This window comes from Danio rerio, chromosome 1 (genome assembly GCF_049306965.1).
Source record: "Danio rerio strain Tuebingen ecotype United States chromosome 1, GRCz12tu, whole genome shotgun sequence".
NCBI classification, from domain to species: Eukaryota; Metazoa; Chordata; class Actinopteri; order Cypriniformes; family Danionidae; genus Danio; species Danio rerio.
The window spans coordinates 11005587-11024340 of record NC_133176.1 but is presented as its reverse complement, the minus strand read 5'-3'; the positions used below and the strand labels follow the sequence as shown (position 1 = coordinate 11024340).

Below are 18754 nucleotides of genomic sequence, written 5' to 3'. Positions count from 1 at the left end.
TTACCGTCATTTAGGATTTTTACCATTTAGGATTTTCGCCACATTTTGTGACAGGATTGTCTATATACACACAGCTGTTTGACGCTATTCTCTGCACCTACAGAGTCTCTGCATCTAACGAGGAATGTGGAAGTTTTTTCTCCCATTTAGTGTGCTGTATCAAATTCCATTACACTCTTCCAGCAGTTCCTCGCATCCAATATCTTGTTTGTCAAAGGGGGCATGCATGAACATGAAATGAATGTAAGTGAAAGTGCCAAACTGCAGCTAAAGTCAACAAAAAATAAGAATGAAACCCCTGAAATTACATGAAACTCCAGAGGAAATGTGGATAGCATGGTGACGCAATGATGTTAATCAATCTATAACATGTAAAACGGGATCATGAAATGAACATTAAAAAAGCAAATCATGTAAACACCTTGATCATATTATTGTGTTATTCAGATTAAGGCAAATCATTCGATTACTGATGTCCTTGTAAACGTAATCACTGTCTATATCCCCTGCATCTGTATTTTTGTTGCTGCTGTGAAAATCAGCGCATGCACATACTGAAACTCCCCTTTTCATGCAAACCCTTCCCTCTTTCGCCACTCACCACTCACACCCAAACAAAAGATGTGAAAACTATTGTTTTTCTGAAAAGTATTGGTTCATGGCCCTTTGAAATCAGCAAAAATCTGAATTATGATTGTTATTTTGTCCCCTATCGTTATGTACATCGAATTTAAACAGTTTCTGAAATGAGAAAAAAATGTAGGGCTGTGCATGATTTTGTAATTTCCTATTGAATAATTGGAAAATGGATGTTGTTAACAAAATGGAGAAAGATGCGAATGCCAGTTTGCATTCAGCTGTGGAGTACTAATGTCCACCAGAATCCCTGTCGGCCTCTGGTGCAGATAGTTTATAGTATGATGATGAAAATGAAAAGCTACATTTTTGAGAGGGGTTATGGTATTTGATTAAAGATTATGATAGGAAATTAATTTTTACAAAATAACGTACACACAAGCTTATATTGAACATAAAAATAAAAAGAGTACATTTTGATTTTATGCCAACTTTAAAGGGAAAGGGAGATGAAACCGATTGGTTTAATTCACGTTATGCCCAAAACCAACACAATCTCACAGAAATTCATAGCTTTTTGATTTAGTGGCTAATTTGTATGAATTTGATGATCTCATTCGTACAATAAATTATGATTTGCTTATTCCCGGATGACGGTTGAGTTTGGGGACAGAATTGAGTGCCAAAACTCCTTTTTAAAATCATAAATTTTTGTATGACTGAATTCGCACAAATTAGTCACTAAACTGACAAAACGTAAAAAATTGTTACGTTTCCTCATGAAATCAGGCTGCCAAAACAAACCCATAATTCATTAAGAGAATATGAACAACCATTATGGACTATGCACTGGGCATCCCAACCATTTTTCTTATCCATAAAACAGCAAAAGTGGATTTGGACATGCCCTAATTGCAGTTGCGCCTGCATGTGATACAGACCATGAGCTTAAATAGTTAAAATAGAGCCCATTGCTTACAATTGATCACACATAACATTCAAACAATTAACTCCTGATATATTTATATATATTGTTCAGTTCTTTTTTTTATTCTTTGATTAGTGGTAAAGAAATGTTGTAACATACCTTTGCAGTGAAAAACTGATTAACGAACATCTAGATGTTGTCCACGCTGCTGAAATCAACGTTTAGAAGAAGTTGTCAATGTGTGCCGCTCGCTGGTCTCTCTGTAACAAAGTAGAGAATAAAATGGCAATGAGAAAACGGCAGTTAAGAAAGCATCAGATCATTGCAATCTAAATAGGTGTGCGCATGGTATGCTCAGCAATGCAATGCTCACTAATACAATTCAAAATGATTGTTGGAATATTAAGTTTTAATAGTTTGATTATATATACTTTTGTCTTCATTATCTTGAGCATTGTAGAAGCGTTTGATTTATGTGTCATCTTTGATTTACCAAAAACAAAAATGTCCTCAGTTCTTTACATAATAAAATAAAAAAATATTATTATATTGACTTTAAATGAAATGAAAATGATTTAAAAAATAATCAGAATGAGTAAATAAATGCATATGAACAAATACTATGATAAAAGAGAACACAATAAAAAATACAATATAAATATTTTAATAAAAATATTTTTGACTGATTTATAATACTCATTTTCCACTGTGCATGAGGAGGATCTTTTTTTAATTTTTCTATAAAGGGAGCACTCTTTGCACATTTTCTATGCTATAATCTATTCAGAATTAGAATAAATTAATTCATAGATTCATAACTGCAATGCCTGACATATAGCAATAACCATAAATCCAATATTACTGCTTGTAGTTTAATGTTTACTGCCGTATTTACTTCTGTTAGCTGAGTAAAATAAACAGGTCAGAGCTGCTTTTATGGAGTGGAGGAAGGGACTAATTAGCATATTCTAATTAACATATACTAAATAGGCATCATGGTGGCTCAGTGGATAGCATGGTCACCATACAACAAGAAAGTCACCGGTTCAAGCCCTGGCTGGTTCAGTTTGCATTTCTGTGTGGAGTTTGCAGGTTCTCTCCATGTTTGCTATGCTCCGGTTTCCCCCACAAGTCCAAAGACATGCACTAATTTCATTAGTCTATGTGTGTGAATGTAAGAATGTATGAGTGTTTCCTAGCATCCGCTGCGTAAAACATATGCTGGATAAGTTGGCGGTTCATTCCGCTGTGGTGACCCCAAGTTAATAAAGGGACTAAGCCGAAAAAGAAAATGAATGAATGAACATATACTAAATATGGCAAGACGCGGAGCTTATTCAAGTCCTTTTAAAGAACAACCAACAGAGAGAGGCTTTAAATCAATTGTGACCGTAGAATAACCACAGCCAGTTTTATTATTTGATGTATGAACATTGTAAATCTTAAGTGAAATTATGCCACACGTAAAATTACCAAGGCAAAAAGACCGGAATATCACATACACAGTACCTCAACAAAGCCTGGGGTTTGAGCACAGCATCAGACATGCCCTCTGTCTATCCCAACACCTGTCCATTTACCACTTGACCACCTTTCTCGCTCTCGCTCATATAAATACACATTTTTCTTGGCACCACAGGTGAATGCCACACACACACACACACACACACACACAGACACACGCACCTGGTCTCCATCTGTTGTGTCTGCGCTGAAGGCACTGCTCTTATTGGCAGGTACAGAACTGGCTAAAGGTCACAGGATGGTGCTCTTTAATTACATATCTCATTCCATTATGACCTAATTAAAAGCAGAGTTCAGAAGCGTGAGGTGGAGACTCTGGCAGTTTATTTAACACATTTAAGTATGTGATGTTCCTGAAAGCATCAGGGCCATTATGTGAGACCTCTGCATGTCTCTATGCATGAGTTGAACTAATCAATATACTTGCTGTTGGGTTTAAATGATTATTATTTAAAGAGACACTGCACCAAAAACACACACAGGTCATTCAAATCTTTTTGACTTAGGGTGCTTTTACACTTGGTCCCTCAGCTTTTGTGTGTTCACACTGTCTTTTTTCCTTCTGATCCCTGGTATTCTTACATCATCAAGCTGATGTTTTGTGTACAGCTGTTGCTAGGTAATGGCCACAAAAGCAAAGCACCAAAATGGGGACGTACACATATCACGGTCGTTCTGCTTTTACTGAAACTTTTGGTTCTGTTATCAAAACCAAAATACAGAAAGCCACTTGTATCTATCGGCTGCAAAAAAAAAAAATAATAATAAAAAAATAATTAAAAACGTTCAGAACATCACCTAGTCCACCTGAAAGAGGTGGTCTAGGGTATAGTTCATGCGGACTCTGGTACAATTCACTTTTGATATGAATGCCATCGTACCAGAGTTCGCATGAATCATACCCCAGACCACCTCTTTCAGGCGGACTCGGGTACGATTCACTGGTGCACGCCTGAGTTCAGAAAACATACCGAGCTAAACGTACCATGCTCTGATGTCAAACAAACCCAGGTGCAGATCAAAGGTGCTAGTGTGAAGGGATAGCTAGTGTTTCTGTCTTTTTTTGCTGAACACAAAATAGTTCAATCTTTTTATTTATTTATTTATTTTTTAAAATGTTTTATTTATACATTGTGAAACATTACAAAAATTTACAAAGACATAATCATGTAACAATAAGCAAATATACTGAAGAGTATTTTTAACAAATAGTAATAATAAAAATAAATAAACAATGATAAATAAAAATAAGATAATAAAAATAAATAGATAAATAAAATAAAAAACAACAACACTAGTGCAATCTTATATACATAAAAAACAAGTCTACAATGTGTTGACCAGAAGTAGTTTCCCATAAAAGCTGGGCATTAGGGGGTGGGGACTCAATCAGAAGGAGCAGGGTCAAGCTGGAGAGTTTGGACATATTTGCGAAGGGGTTCCCATAAATTAATAAAAATAGTGCTAGTTCGGTGAAGAGAGTACCTAATTTTTTCTAATTTCATAAAATAAAGAACATTTCTTATCCAACAAGAGTGAGAAGGAGGGTGTGGGCTCTTCCAGTTCAGAAGAATTAATCGCCTAGCCAGAAGAGTTAAGAAAGCTACAAAGTCTTCAAAATGAGAGGGTAAAGTGTGGTCGGGTGGAAGAACCCCAAATAAACCAATAATTGGACATGGTGGGATATCAACAGTGGTAATAGCTGATAGCGAGAGAATATTTGTCTCCAAAAGGAAAGCAGGGAAGGACAGGACCAAAACATATAAAATAGTTCAATCTTTGGAGAAAGTTTGTCACTAAATAGTTGATGGTAACCATTGACTTTCATGGTATTTCTTCCTATAATGGAAGTCGCAGGTAAATGTTTGAGTATTGACAATTTTCGAAATATCATATTTTAGGTTCGGCAGAAGTAAGAAACAGAAAAAGGTTTGGGTTGGTAATTATTGACAGAATTTTCTATTTTTAATTTACTATCCCTTTAAGGCACAGGTTCCAAACTCAGTTCCAAAAGGGCCGCAGCTCTGCACAGTTTAGTTCCAACCCTAATTAAACACACCTGATCAAACTAATTGAGTCCTTCAGGCTTGTTTGAAACCTACAGGTAAGTGTGTTGGAGCAGGGTTGGAACTAAACTGTGCAGGGCTTCGGCCCTCCAGGAATTGAGTTTGACACCCCTGCTTTAAGAGAGCAGAGAAATTTAGTTAGAGCTATTTTTTTCTCCATCAGTCAGTTTGTTGGTATAGCAAAACTTTTGAAGGTGACTTTAAAAGCTACCATGCATAGATATCAAACTGGTAGGTGGCAAGAAGATTGTCTCCCACACGTTTTCATCCCAGCTGTGTCTCTTTTCCCATTTTATGACACATCCTCTTACTCCTTTTCTCTCTCACCATCTGTAATAGATCAAGCCATTAGTGTTGGTTTATAATATTCCCATTATGTTGCTATTACACTTTTTATGTCGAAATGTGTGTCCTGAAAGAAATCAATTTAAAAGGAGTGTTATGTCAGCAGTCCCTGATAGCGTGCTGGTTCAATAAAATGCAAAAAAAAAAAAAAATCAGTAATGAATGCAAAAAAAACAACAACAATATGATGTTCAAAGTAAGCCTTGTCACACTGGGGAAACTGTTCGATCTGTGCTCAAACCGAGATGAGAAATTCCTGAATATTTTGCTGGTTGTAACAGCTCACTCCCACAGTTTCATCAAAGCAGTGCTTAGCAGGCTTCGTCACCGCAGGTCTCCCAGATAAATGTGTTTGTTTAGCACTGCTCGCTGTTTTAAGGGTCTTGTGCCTGCTGATGATGGACAAGAAGTCAATCAATCTGCTGCCAATGCCATTTAGGACTCCAAAATGTGATAACAAAATATTGTTGGAAGCATTAGACTAGGTTTTAAATGATCCAAAGTAACCTTATTGGATTATGCTCCTTGATATTTTATTTATCGATCACAATAAGAATACGTTTCATATTTTATAGTAGGTTGCTTTAAGGGAATTGAAAGAGATATGAAAGATTTTCAAGACAGGCTCTTTGGAAATGCAAGCTTCAGCCTACATTTTTGTGAAACCACTATAGTTTTTAGGTAAAATAAACATTACCAACTAACAACTTGTGTTCCTTTTCACACTGATGATATTTACAGGGATATATTATTGACGAATGAAGAATTGTTTTCATGCAGCTCTTTGCAAGATCAAATAAACACCACAAAACAACTTAACAGTGAAGCGGATCAGAACCTTTCACTAAAGTTTTCCTAAATCTATTGAACAACACCCATGCTAGTCTTAGGACAATTTTGAAATTTTTTTTTTATTATTTTTTTTTATCCACTTCCAATGTTGACTACTGTATCAATCTCCATACAGACAACTTTAGGTGTGGTCAGTTTGCTTGATAGTTCACTGTATAGTGTAAAACAGGTAAAATCAAGGTCAAATTTGTGGATGCATTTTACTTTTTCCTAATGTTTACTTTCAAAATTATTATTAGTTGGGTTAAAGGAAGGTTTTAGGTCAGTGTTTTTCTGAAATGTACAACAAATCATACATACAAGTAATGTATTTCAGAGTTGCAAAAATGAACACCACACCCTCTTGTGGATTTGTCTTATGCATGCAACAAATTGATCTTTGAACAAAGTATTTTACATTTAGCAAAAATGTAAGCTGAGGCACGTAAATAGCAAGAGCTATATAATAAACATAAACATTTTCACACACTACTCTTATTGATGTTTTTGTTCTATGTCACAAAGCTTTGCTGATTCTGAGTGAAAGATTGGTGGCAATGCAAGAGGCAGCGAATAAAAGCATCTTGCCAAAAGCAACAAATTAATTAGTGCCGGTGTACTGCTAAAAAATGCAATCTTGACAGAATATTCTCCGCTCATTCGCCAGTATATATTAAGAGTTAGGATTAGGAGCTGTGGCTTGAATTAGGCAATCAGATAGATAGTAAATTCAGTCAGTGGGTGCAAAATTTGAGTGTATCCTCGTTGTAGCACAGTAATGTACTGGATTAGGTCCAATACGTAGTGGATATGCAAGTGCAAATAGTTGTTACTAAAACAATAATTATTTAGACTAATTATTAAATTACCCAATACGTTGTGTGTTATTAACAACTAACTACACCTACCCCAACCCTAAACCCAATCCTCACAGTTATTAATGTCTACACCTACCCCAACCCTATACCCAATCCTCACAGTTATTAATGTCTACACCTACCCCAACCCTATACCCAATCCTCACAGTTATTAATGTCTACACCTACTCCAACCCTATACCCAATCCTCACAGTTATTAATGTCTACACCTACTCCAACCCTACACCCAATCCTCACAGTTATTAATGTCTACACCTACCCCAACCCTATACCCAATCCTCACAGTTATTAATGTCTACACCTACTCCAACCCTATACCCAATCCTCACAGTTATTAATGTCTACACCTACTCCAACCCTACACCCAATCCTCACAGTTATTAATGTCTACACCTACCCCAACCCTATACCCAATCCTCACAGTTATTAATGTCTACACCTACCCCAACCCTATACCCAATCCTCACAGTTATTAATGTCTACACCTACTCCAACCCTATACCCAATCCTTACAGTTATTAATGTCTACACCTACTCCAACCCTATACCCAATCCTCAGTTATTAACTATACCTACCCCTACCCTAAACCCAATCCTCACAGTTAATGTCTACACCTAGTCCAACTCCACACCAAACAATCACAGTAGCATGGGCGTTACGATGTCCACTACATATTGGACCCTATCCAGTACATCATCATGCTACAGACTGCAGGGAGGACATCTTGCATAATTTGGCAGGGCTATATTTTTGGCACAACACTTGCCCTGCATCCTACTATGAATGGCAGAACACTAAGGCTAAAAAAGTCCTGCCCTCTAAATAAACAACCATTTGTTAAAGTCATTTAGTCATTTTCTTTTGGCTTAACTCCCTAGTTATCAGACGTCACCACAGCGGAATGAAGCGCCAACTATTCCAGCATATGTTTTATGCAGCAGATGTCCTTCCAGCCGCAACCCAGTACTGGGAAATTGTTAAAGTCAAAAAAGTTACAACTACAGAAGCAGTCAATAGCCTGATTCAAACTGGATTGGTAGTATTACCTGATGACCTCCAGTATTATGTTAAAATTGCAGAGGTTGTCTGCGATCTTAATCCCACGCGAATTGGCCATGTCCATGATTTTTTTAAAAATACCCCTGTAAATGACTACCAAACCTGGCAGAATATTAGTCCTGAATAAATGAGCTTCAGACCTGGCAGGGTTGATTAGGAATTAGTTTGATTTTATATCATCTTTCGTAAAGAGTAGAGGCTAGTATGGAGTGTTTTAGTAGAATTTTGAGTGCAGGATTTTGAGGATTTTGTTGAAAAAAAACTGACAAAACAAATGAATAAAAAGGCAACAAAAAGAATAATTAGATGATGTGTAGCATGTAAAATAAGTTGCTTTCTTTTGCATCCATCAGATTAGACAGTAAGTATGAGTAAAACCAGACGCTTTGGTTGTTTCTAAATCACACAAGGTCCCCGGATAATTCTAATCCTGTGCGAATAGGGCTAATGACTGTGTTTGAAATCATCCTTATTTAATATTCCCTACAATAGTCCACTAATCCACATGAAGGTCTGAATGAGTGAGTGAACTTGGGCACTGTGCTGAAATGGCTTTAATTTAAGAGTACAATTATTGCCACACTAATGCTATCATTCATTCATTCATTCATTTTCTTTTCAGCTTAGTCCTTTTTTTAATCAAGGGTTGCCACAGCGGAATGATCCACCAACTTATCCAGCATATGCTTTATGCAGCAGATGCCTTTCCAGCCGCAACCCAACACTGGGAAACACCCATATACTCTTGCATTCACACACATACACTATACGGCCAATTTAACTTTTTCAATTCACCTATAGCCCATGTCTTTGGACTGTGGGGGTAAACGGAGCACCTGGAGGAAACCCACGCGAAAAAGAGTTTTCAGTATTAATAAAAAATAAATAAATTATGATTTGAGCTTATAAAACTTAATTAAACCATTTTCAAAAATAATTATCTATGATATTATATGATGAAACCTCATTGAATCAGTTGTAAATTTAGATTTTTCCCTCTCTCGTCAGTTTATGTATTTCAGACTGTGTAAATCCTCTGCCTGAGTATTTATGTTTAAGTGGTTTCATACCGCACTAAAAAGCTCCAGTGTCAAGCTAGCCTCAGGTGTTGATGTATAATTATATATACAACCAGCACTGGAAATAACTACTATTTCCAGTAGAGACAGTTGCATAGCTTTTCAGTAGTATGTGTGACAAAATGCTAGTATATAATAGTGTTTGTGATTTGTGTTTTAGTGTGAAAGAGAATTTGGTGATTAATATAATCATGTGTTACGTGCAAATATGATAATCAAATAAACCTCATGCCTTTTAAAATTAAACTGATGCAATATAATGAGATTCCTAAAAATGCAATAAACACAAACAAACGAAAACAGAATAAATGTGCTAGAGATTTTTTTTCTCTTGTTGATTCATTTTAAGCTATTGCATGGATAACTGAATTTCATTTTTATTATTGTACTACTATATTGCGTAAATCTGTTTTATGAATGTTTCCGTGTGGCATGCTAGCTAATGATTAAAAATTAATTAATTTAATATGTGCTAAAAACATGCTAATTGATTATGTTAATTAACACTAAAAACATGCTGGTTCATACTAAAAACAGGATTAAGAAATGTTTTATTTCTCCAGGGAAAAAGCTGTAGTGGGAAACTAGCCTCCGGTGTTGAAATGCAATGAGAAAGTATAATTATAAATATAACCAACACTAGAAATAGCTATCTTGAAGTATAGCGCAGCTTTTCAGGAAATTATGTGCCAAAATAGTAAATACAGGACCAGTGTTTTGTGATTCTGTAATTATACCTGTTTGGATTATTTAATTATTAATGAAAAAGTACCATATACACACCAAGTAAACATCATAGCATTTAAAACTATATACAATATACTGAAGGTTTGTGTGGCCCTGCTGCCCCTTTTCTGCCCACTCTTTTTTGTCTCATTTCTTGCCCAATGGTTATGCCTTAATCTTGAACTTTTAAAGTTAAATCCATGTGCATATTTCATCCTTTTTGGATTTTCAGTGAGAGTTTTTGATTGGTGACTTTGTTTTGGGGCCGTTTTACTTCTAATAAAATCAGTTTATTGAATATGCACATACAAAAAGTGTTTTTAAGTTATAATTTATAAAATCTAAAACATCAAAAAGTATTTTTTTTATAATTACATACTACATAGTTATTCATTAATAGTTAATAAGATTGACATTGTCTGGAGGGGTACGGTGGCTCATCGGCCTTACAGCAAGAAGGTCGCTGGTTTGAGCCCCGGCAAGGCCAGTTGGCATTTCTGTGTGAAGTTTGCTTGTTCTCCCCGTGTTGCCATGGGTTTTCTCCAGGTACTCTGGTTGCTTCCCACAGTTTAACGACATTGGTATAGGTAAATTGAATAAACTAAACTGTAGTTTATGAGTGTGTGTGAATGGAGTGTATGGGTGTTTCCCAGTACTGGAAATGCAGCTGGAAAGGCATCTGCTGTGTAAAACATATGCCGGAATAGTTGGCGATTTATTCTGCTGTAGTGAACCCTGATAAATCTGGGACTAAGCCGAAGGAAAATGAATGAATAGTTGAATTTTATTTCTATTACTGCTACACTGCATAAATCTGTTCTATGAATATTTCCATGTGACATGCTAATTAATGGTTAAACATAACACATTCCAATGTATACTGAAAACATGCTAACAACATGCTAATTGATTATGTTAATTAATACTAAAAACATGCAAGGTCATGCTAAAAACATGATAATAACAAGTGTTTTTGTTCTGCAGGAAAAAAAATTACCATTGTGAAAGTAGCCTCCGGGGTTAAAATACAATAAGAAAGTATTATTAACATTAACCAACACCAGAAATAACTTTTTTCCAGTAGCGCAGCTTTTCAGGAAGTTGTGTGACACAAAACGCAGTGTTTTTGTGATTCTTTTTAGATTAATTAAGTTATTAATGAAACAGTATTATATGCCTCAGTACCAGCTAAACATCATAGCATTTAAAATGGAACTGATTCAACATATTGAAGATTTGTGTTGCCCTGTGCACATATTTACCCATTACCAACATTTTACAGTTTATTGGATCCTTTTTGTGTGTTTTTTATAAATTTCCTCCGGGTACTTTGGGTCACCCATGCACAGTCCAATGACATGCGCTATAGGTGAATTGAATAAAGTAAATTGTCCGTAGGGTATGAGTTTGTTTGTGAATAAGAGTATGTATGGGTGATTTCCAGTACTGGTTTGTGGCCAAAAGGGAATCCGCTGGGTAAAACATATGCCTTAATAATTGGCAGTTCATTCCGCTATGATGACCCCTGATAATCAAGAATAATCAAGCCAAAGGAAAATTTATGATTAAATGTTGTCTGGAATTTGTTTGTGAAAAAAAAACTCCCTCATTTATTTTTTTTAATCTTTAAAAGACTCTTTCTTCTGCTCAACACAAAAGAAAATAGTTTGAAGAATGCTGGTTGATGGTATGCATTGACTTCCATGGTAGGAAAACTAATTACAATGGAACTCAAAGGGTACCATTAACTAGCTCTCTTTAAAATATCTTCTTTTGTGAAGAAACTCGAATAGGGTTTGAATAAGTGAAGGGTGACTAAATGATTGCAGGGATTTAATTTTTGTGTAAACTATCCCTTTAACCTATTTGACATAATTATTTTGATTCATTCATTCACCTTAGTCCCTTATTTATCATAAATCTCAACAGCGAAATGGACCGACAACTATTCCAGCATATGTTTTATGCAACGAATTCCAGCCGCAACCCATACACTCTTACATTGACACATGCAAACTCCACACAGAAATGCCAACAGACCCAGCTGAGACTCGAACCAGCAACCTTCTTGCTGTGAGGCAACAGTGCTAACCACTGAGCAACCATGCTTACCCCAACATTATTATTTTAGATGTGTTAAGTAAATGGTATGTTCAGCGACAATTTCCTTTAAAAATCCTGCAGTCTAAACACATAGCACTCACAGACAGGCTGTAATGTCGTAAAAAATGCATGTGTTGCCTGCAATGAATTTAAATCACAGAAAAAGCACCTTTATTTTAGAAATATTTCTCTGTCTCAGAGCCAGGATTCTTTTAAACACACACACACACACACACACACACACACACACACACACACACAGGCACACACACGCAGGTACATGTCACAAGAAATGGGGTCTGAAGTGCAGGTCTGACACCTTTCAATACGCCTGAAGCTACACCATCATTATATAAAAGAGTTTTCATTTCTTTCCTCCTTCTCTCTGTCTCTCTCTCTTTCCCTTTTCACCTAGCTCTTTTTGAAATGAAGCCCATCCAAGAAAAAAATGCACCCCAAAAACAGTAATGTGAGAGAAATTACTGCCTTCTCTGTCTCTCTCTCTCTCTCTCTCTCTCTCTGTCTCTCTCTCTTTCTCTCTCTCTCTCTCTCTCTCTCTCTCTCTCTCTCTCTCTCTCTCTCTCTCTCTCTCTCTCTCTCTCTCTCTCTCTCTCTCTGCTGAAAGAGGACACCTTGGAGGAATGGGCTTGATCATAAAGGTTTCTCCGTCTCAAGAGAATTCAGGCCACAAAACAGCATGTTCACACAGATCCGCATGCTTCGTATGATATAAAATATGCAACTCACACGACCGTGATGCTTTAAAATAAAATTCCATAAGAATATGCAAATGCAGTGCTAATTAGGCCTCGGGCGTGAATTAGCATGCGCACACAAATTGTGCGAGCACATCGACACGCTGTGCAGGGTGCAAATATGAGAGTAAGCTGATATATACTCGCTTCTAAATCCAAATGTAAGTGTGTGTGTGTGTGTGTGTGTGTGTGTGTGTGTGTGTGTGTGTGTGTGTGTGTGTGTGTGTGTGTGTGTGTGTGTGTGTGTGTGTGTGTGTGTGTGTGTGTGTGTGTGTGTGTGTGTGTTTATGTGGAGGAGAGAGATGGTACAGATTTGTTATAACGCAAATGTTAATCCTTACTATATTTCACCTTCAAAATCATCAGAAATAAAAACTTGTTTTGCATAAAGTAATATACATAATGGGGCAACATCGTGGCTCAGTGGTCAGCACTGTCACCTCACAGCAAAAAAGTTGCTGGTTCGAGTCCTGACTGGGCCAGTTGGCGTTTCTGTGTGGAGTTTGCATGTTCTCCCCATGTTGGCGTGGGTTTCCTCTAGGTGCTCCGGTTTCCACCACAGTCCAAAGACATGCGCTATAAGTGAATTGGGTATGCTTGTGTGAGAGTGTAAGGGTATTTCCCAGTACAGGGTTGCAGCTGGAAGGGCATTCCGCTGTGTAAAACATGCTGGATAAGTTGGTGGTTCATTCCACTTGTGGAATAAATAAATAAATGGACTAAGCTAAAGGAAAATTAATGAATAAATAAAATGCATAATTTAGACACAACTTTTGTATGTGATTATACTTTCGGTAAAACTTTGAAAAAAATGTCTAATTTGGTAGCTTTAGTTAACTCATAATTTATTTATACTAGTTTTAATTTTCTAATATATTTTTTATATTATAGTTTTTTTTTTTGTTTACTTATTTTATGTTACTATAAAAAGATTTGTTGTGCATCAAAGTTGTGAGAATTAATTTATTTTTAATTGTCAAGAATAATTTGTGGCAAAATTAACAAATAAATATATGAAAATAAGAATATTTTAATATTTTAAAAATCTATAGGTATAAATAATTAATATAAAATATTAAATAAATGTTACATAAATCTAATATAACATAACATATATTTATTTATTTTAAAATTTATTTATTTTATTTATTTAAAATATTTATTTATTCTCCAATATATAGCATTTGGGGTGACGCGGTGGCGCTGCAGGTAGTGCTGTCACCTCACAGTAAGAAGGTCACTGGTTTGAGCCTCGGCTGGGTCAGTTGGAATTTCTGTGTGGTGTTTGCATGCTCTCCCTGCGTTTGCGTGGATTTCCTCTAGGTGCTCCGGTTTCCCCCACAAGTCCAAAGACATGCAGTACAGGTGAACTGGGTAAGCTAAAAAATTGTCCGTAGTATATGTGTGTGGATGAATGTGTATGGGTGTTTCCCAGTGATGGGTTGCAGCTAGAAGGGCATCCAAACATATGCTGGAAAAGTTGCCGGTTCATTCCACTGTGGCAACCCCAGATTATTAAAGGGACTAAGCCGAAAAGAAAATAAATGAATGATATAGCATTCATGTGCCAATAATTGTATTCTTAAATTGTAGTCACTGAAATTTAATAATTTAATAACACAATTTTTTTTTTTTTTTTACATTTTTAGGTTTGAATTCAGAAGTGATAAAATACTGTATTGTTTATCTCTATATTACATAGATTTTATTGATGTAATTATGCATGTATATTAATGAAACAAAAATTGCTTCTTACATTATAGTCTAAAAGAAAATGACGGAAAATTTTGTCACGGAGGAAATGCTCAATGGCTATTTTTAAAATTATTTTATTTTATGATGGAATTTCTTTTTAAGGTGCAACCCCAGACTGTTCTTTAGAGTAGTGAATCCATTCTGTAGCTTCATGGTGTATCTGTCAGGTACACAAAGGTCCCTGTGTGCACCAGACCAGTGTTACAGTATCACTCTCTCAAGATGAAACAAAGGATTTCGAGTGTGTCAGTGAGAACTGAACAAGAGCAGCGGATGAGAGAAAAGAGGATTAGAGAAACAGAGAATCGGCGAGAGGAGTGTGAGATCTCCCATTAAATAAAAACGTTTGCGCTCTGGTTATCTCCAACGCTTTGATTGTTCTGGTTTAATAGCTAAAGAGCACTGGATCAACACTTCATTTCCAGCAGAATGAAATGTGCCTTGACATTATCCTAAAAAACAACTACTCCAGCACTTCACATTCGTCAGATTTATGACCTTTTTATAGCTGCTCGCGCGCACATGTCCTAAAGCTTCCAGCTGGGCTTGCGTTTCAAATGCAAGAGCTCCTGTGAGCTTTCGCATAGTCAAAAAAGAAACAGAATAAGTGAGTGAGTTTGTAAGAAAGACAGAGAGACAAAAAATATTTGCTTTGATCTGTCACATGCTAACTATATATAACTGTTTCATAAGGCTTTCTCTGCACAAAAACAGTGAACAAAAACTAGACACTTAGATGCTATCTTGAAAAAAACTGCAGGAATTAACATGTTTCTGGTATGTTAGCTTATTGTTAGCATGAATTACCATCCTAGAATGATGTTAAAGCATGAACTGGGATGCTGCTAACATGTTTCTAGCATGAATTAGCAGTTTGAATTAATATGTTGCTAGCATGTTTTACCCTGAATAAATGTGTTGCCATCCTGTTTTTAGCACTATCATGTTTCTAGTAAGCCAGGGGTGTCCAAACTTGGTCCTGGAGGGCCGGTGTCCTGCTGAGTTTAGCTTCAACACACCAGCCTGGAAGTTTCTAGTATCTAGTAAGAGCTTGATTAGCTGGTTCAGGTGTGTTTAATTAGGTTGGAGCTAAACTCTCTTGGACACTGACCCTCCAGGTTCGAGTGTAGGCATCCCTGTAGTAAGCTATTACTTAACACTCTGCAACATGTTTCTAGCATGAATTAGTATGTTGTTAGCATGTTTTCAATATATCCCTATCATGTTTTAGGTTAACCAGCATTTTGCTAACAACAATTAGCATGTTTTTAACATATATTAAAATGCTACTGACATGGATTATTGTGTTGAAAGCATGTTTACACCATTATATTGTTAGCAAGAATTAGCATGTTTTCATAATTACATACAGTACTGTTATCTTGAATCATTTAGCATAAATTTAACAGGTTTATATGGATAGCTGGCATAAATACTTTGGGCACCTCTACTTACTGTAGATATCTAAGACATAGATATTTACATTTAGATGTCGCCTACACTGTTGTTGTCTAGTGGAGGGATTGCATCAATAGAGCTGCCATTTTAGTACAGGGTAGCGCTGCTTTGAAATGAATGTGAGACCAAGGTGCATCACAGGGCTGGCCATCCGCCCTGCTGAAAAATCCAGCTTAAACCAGCCTAGGCTGGTTGGCTGGTTTTAGCTGGTCGACCAGGCTGGTTTTAGAGGGGTTTTGGCCACTTCCAGGTTGGTTTTCAGCCATTTCCAGCCTAGTCTTAGCTGGTCAGGCTGGGAGATGACCAGGTAAAACCAGCTTGACCAGCCTAGCCAAGCTGGGAGTCCAGCCAAAACCAGCTAAGTCCAGCTTAAACCAAGCTGATCAAGCTGGTTTTAGCTGGATTTGGCTGGTAATTTTCCAGCCTGACCAACTAAGACCAGGCTGGAAATGGCTGGAAACCAGCCTGTAAATGGCCAAAACCCCTCTAAAACCAGCCTGGTCGACCAGCTAAAACCAGCCAACCAGCCTAGGCTGGTTTAAGCTGGATTTTTCAGCAGGGCAGAGTCAGAGATATACACACATATATACATATGTCTATGATCGAGAGTTTTCCCGGTGGTCAGTATGCAAATATTTAACATATAAAACATATAAAAACGTAAAAAACGAAATCTTACCAATGAAATGTGATGCCTTTGTAGTTTGTTTACTTTGTTTGTTTGTTACTACACTGTACGCAGCACTAAAGTCCAACACTTTCAGATTGGCTTTTGTCTTGACTAGTTCAATGACATTTGTCCTGGGAGCACTGTACAAATGTGGTGACAGTATCGAAGCATACTCAGGGTCTGCGGGTATGCGATATCTAGTTTATATATCTACGTACTGTAGATAAGTTATGGCTAAAGGTCTTAAATTGATGGATGTACTTTGATATTTATTGGTTGAAAGTTTTGACCCCCTGCATACTTTAAGTCTATGGGAGTTTTTGAAGTCATTCATCTGGAAACCATGAGTCCGATCAGTAAGAAATGTTATAGCATAAAACTATAAATAACTATAAACCTAAATTTCTGATGTGAGTTCGATAGTTCTAACTTGAAAAGTTAGAAAATGGGTTTTAATAGAGGAGGAAGAAGAAAGGGGTGAATAATAAGATCAGAGATAGAATTTCAGTTTGATACTTTTCTGCTTTGATGTATGCATTCCTGACAATATCAATGTTTCATACAAATGCTGATGGGTGTTTTTTACATTTAAAGACTGAAAAATACTGTACCCGAGTACAAAAACATACGTAAATGTTTAGTCAGTGGATTGATTTTCTCTAACTTTTCCGCACTTTATCACCTTGTTTTTAGTCTTTAATTTATTTTTTAGTTGAAAAGGACCCACTCTCCATGAAATGAGATCAAAGCATTTAAGATGCAATTATCTTCCTTAAGAATCAGATTAAGACAGTGAGGGAAAGAAAGTCCTGGCCTCAAAGAAAATTCTCCCTTCGTGATCACAAACTTCTCTACTTCAAAGAGCGGTGAAGTGAGTGCCACTCACAGAGACTGCAGCATGTGCATGTGTGTGTTAGATTTATCTAATATTGTGCATGGAGGAAAACATTTTCATCTGTAATCAGGCAAAACTAAGAGTGGCTTAGGCAGTTATTGATTTTGATTTATTAATTTTTTTTTGCGTGAAATTATTTTAGGCAGAAATTACTAACAAACAATTTTAGCTTAAATTATAAATGTTAAAAGGTTTTTTTGCTGATTACTCTGCTGATTTTTTTCAGTAACTCTTTTTATTTTACATTTTTCACAGTAGTGCACTCAAATGTTGGGTAAAATATGGACCACTTAGTTAAATTTGTACATTTTTTAGCAAAACATTAATATGTGTAAACGACAAACTAGTCAGATTTTGTATTTTGAATGGACAATCAAGTAAAATTTACATTCCTTTGTGTATTTTTTCCCTGAATGTGAACAGAGAATCAAAGTTTTCTGTTTTCAACATATAGGGCCCTATCATACACCCGGCACAATAAGGCGAAGATGTGTAGGGTGCGATTTGTCGATATTTTTAGATCAGCGCAACAGTAATTTTCACGTTTTGCGCCACGTTGTTTAAATAGCAAATCCATTTGCGCCACTTTTTCTAAACTCATGGGTGTGCTGGTCTAAAAAGGTGGTGGGTTAAGGCGCATTGATGGCGCCTTGCTATTTACTTTACAATTTACAACAGTAAAGTACAATTTACTGTAAATTACAATTTACTGTAAATTACAATTACAAGTACAACTTACAGTAAAGTACAATTTACTATATGCATATTTATATTTGTTTTACTAAATACAAGTTTAGATTTGTTCACCCGTCGGGTTTTGGAGATGTACAGTATGCATCACCATATGGCCATAAGAATAGGACGTGTGTTTGGATATAACTTTTTTGACCACACTTCATTATTATTGTTCATTTATTTGTTTGCTAGAAATGAGAACTGAATTTAGAAATAGTTTTAAAACAAATCTTTGCACTTAACAAATGACATTAAATATGTGGGCTAATGGATGTCTTCAGTGGTGTGCATACAACACAGTTTTTCCACTCACAACTAGCAAATGCGCCAAGGTGTGACACAACTGACTCTAAAAGGGAATTGGAGATG

General features: G+C 36.2%; 1 protein-coding gene across 10 annotated transcripts in view; it reads right to left on the bottom strand.

Annotated features, from left to right (window-relative positions):
* elfn1b (extracellular leucine-rich repeat and fibronectin type III domain containing 1b) overlaps positions 1-18754 on the bottom strand; it is a 149808-nt gene that overhangs the window by 95014 nt on the left and 36040 nt on the right. For all 10 annotated transcript variants that reach the window (XR_012405457.1, XR_012405459.1, XR_011015245.2 and 7 more), the window contains exon 2: positions 1664-1764. The gene's annotated coding sequence lies outside the window, so the exon portion shown is untranslated. The remainder of the gene's footprint in view (positions 1-1663; positions 1765-18754) is intronic.